A 2,823-nucleotide genomic window follows, 5' to 3' on the forward strand; every position below is an offset into this window, starting at 1 on the left:
ATGTAAAGCTGGAAGCCTGTAGATCCTGAAAATTTCTGGAAGCCATTTTATGAGTTTGAGAAAAATCAGTAACAAGAAAAATTGAACTCCATTAAGATAGACAAATAAGTCTCCTCTTGCGCTCTCATGTTAATGCCAGGTGGCATATGCTGAGGGGGATGCAAATAACCATTGCTGGCACAGGGATAGTCTCCCTGCCTGCCCCATTTCCTCTCACCACTACTAGAGCTCTCCAGCAGACCCAAAATGTCCATGGCACCATCCAATCATTCACAAACCAGCTGGCCCCAGGGGGTCAACCAGTTTGGCAGCAAGTACATCCAGAAGACCCAGCCCCTCACCCTGGAGCAAACCATCAACATGTACGCTTTTACCAATTATACTTTAGGTACAATGAGTCTTTCTATGAGAAGGACAGCTCTGTTGCAGCCAGATTTCAGTGCAGGAGGGAGGAATTTGATAAAATTGGAATGAGAAGGGCTGCAGAAGGGGTTCTGATTATATATGAGCACCGGCTACTGCATGTGTTACTGGTATAGCTAGGAACACCTTTCTTCAAAATACCTGGTGGTGAACTTAAGCCAGGAGGAGATGAAGTTGAAGGACTAAAGCGCTTAATTGAAGTCATTAAGAAAGAGCCCTGCAAGACTGGATCATTGATAACTGCTTTGGTAACTTGTGGAGATTAAAATTTGAATCTCCCCATTATCCATATATTCCTGCACATATTACAAAACCCACGGAACATTAAGAAGTTGTTTTTGGTTCAACTTGAGAAAGCCTTGTTTGCAGCCCTAAAAATTACAAGCTGGTAGCTGTACCATTGTTAAAATCGCATGACAATGCACCAGGATATGGGCCCATCCATTTCCAGTCCCCCTCAGCTCCTGAGCAGGTTCAATTTTAGGTACCACTGAGTTGTTGCACAGTGGAGAAGTAAAAGAAATCATCTCTGTAAGCACAGCTATGCAGTGTAAAATAAACACAGCAGGAAAGGGGTTTTTGGGTTTTTTTTTTTTAATCTCTTTCTCAATCCCTAAATTGCTACCTACTGTCTTCTGTTATTTGAATAATAAAGTTAGTATGAAGAACTAGATAGTGGGTGTAAACAAATGTGATAATGTTTACTTTTGGTTCTACTCATACTTTTTTGTACAACATTAAAGAACATGGACTTCTTTCTATTCGTATTTTTTAAAATTTCACATTAAACTTATAAAATTCTTTAAAAAAAGAAAAAAGATAGACAAATAAGACACAAACAAAATAGGTCTTTGACAAGTAGGAATAAATCAACAGATCAAACTTTTTGTACCTCATCCTAACTCTGGAATAATTTTTGCTTATTTTTAAAGCCAGTGTGAGTCCTATATTCTTATACTTGCAAATGAAAGACCCCTAACAAATACAAAATAAGTGATTAATCTTAATGTGCGGACTTGGGTAACCTAATGATGTATTCTTTCAGGTTGGGAGGTTAGAAATATGTCTAAAATATTTTAAAATTATTTCCTGTGGTAATGATTACTCATAGTATTTGCCTTCTAGGGGTATAGTTTAGAGAGTAGAAGTAAAAATGCAGCTTTTGGATTTTATTTTATCTTAGTACTGTAATGGCAAATATTGGTGGAAATGTGAGAAATAGGGTTCCTCAATTACAATAGTGGGAAAGTTAGTTTAAAAATCCATTCTTGAGGCCAGTCTGACAATATTTCATCAAACTGAATATGCATATATCAGGTGATCCAATAATAACTCCTGAGTTTGTATTTCAGAGAAATCCTCATATGGGAATTCTCATTAAGGACCATGCAACATATGTGAAGATGTTCATTATATCAATAACTGTATCATATTGTATCAGATTAATGGAGACAACCTAGATTTTGAACAGATAAATATGAGGTAGATGTATACATCACGGGAAAGAGTTAAAAACAATAAACTAGGGCATACAGAACCTGAAAACAGTGGTTAGTGGAAACATTTAGAAACAAAATAAAACCTGTAGGTGAGTACCAACTGTGTAAATCTGTATAAATTTTTTAAATTAACAATAAGTATATTTTCAAAAATGCATGTTTTTAAAAGCTACATGCAAACTGAAAAGTCCATATCCAGCAGCCTAGAACTATTCCCTATAGGCAGTGTGGTGGGGTGAGAGTGTAGAATGGGGAGGAAAGAAAATGAAATGTATCAGTAAGGGTAATAAAATGGGATTTTGCATAGACTGATAATATTTCACCATGAAGAAAAATGATTAACTCAAACTCTGTCCTGGATCCAACTATAATAATAGTATTAAAGTAACATACCTTGAAAGTCAGGTGTTTTTTGTTTTTAAAGATTTTATTTATTTGAGAGGAGCAAGAGCAGGAACAGAGGCAGAGAGAGAGGGAGAAGCAGAGTCCCCTGCTGAGCAGGCAGCCTGACTCAGGGCTCTACCCCAGGACCTTGGGATCATGACCTGAGCCAAAGGAGACACTCAACTGACTGAGCCACCCAGGTGCCCTGAAAATCAGGGATTTAAAAATTTAGGCTTGACATCAAAATTGCTTATTTCACTGCCCCACATTGTCCCTCATATAAATCTCATTTAATTCATTCAAAAAATAATTTAAAAATAGTGTCAGGATAACTGTATTGAGAGAGAAAGGATCTTTTCAAGACATCACTGAATAGTAATTCGATATCCCCTAAAGGTTAGGATTCAAAGCTGGCAATCATAGGAGTGATCTATCACAGTCAGAATGTTGGGAGTTACTGGGTTGTAGGGTTAGCAATGAAAACATACTTTGCAGAGATTTATTATGGGATTTCAAT

The 2,823-nt window shown here is 36.9% G+C and overlaps 1 pseudogene; it reads left to right on the forward strand.

The window, feature by feature from the left end:
• Positions 1 to 246: 246 nt before the first annotated feature.
• LOC123797691 (cleavage and polyadenylation specificity factor subunit 5 pseudogene) lies at positions 247 to 917 on the forward strand (annotated as a pseudogene).
• Positions 918 to 2,823: the final 1,906 nt, after the last annotated feature.

Source organism: Ursus americanus, chromosome 9, assembly GCF_024610735.1.
Source record: "Ursus americanus isolate L20-20 chromosome 9, mUrsAme1.1.p, whole genome shotgun sequence".
Classification (NCBI taxonomy): Eukaryota; Metazoa; Chordata; class Mammalia; order Carnivora; family Ursidae; genus Ursus; species Ursus americanus.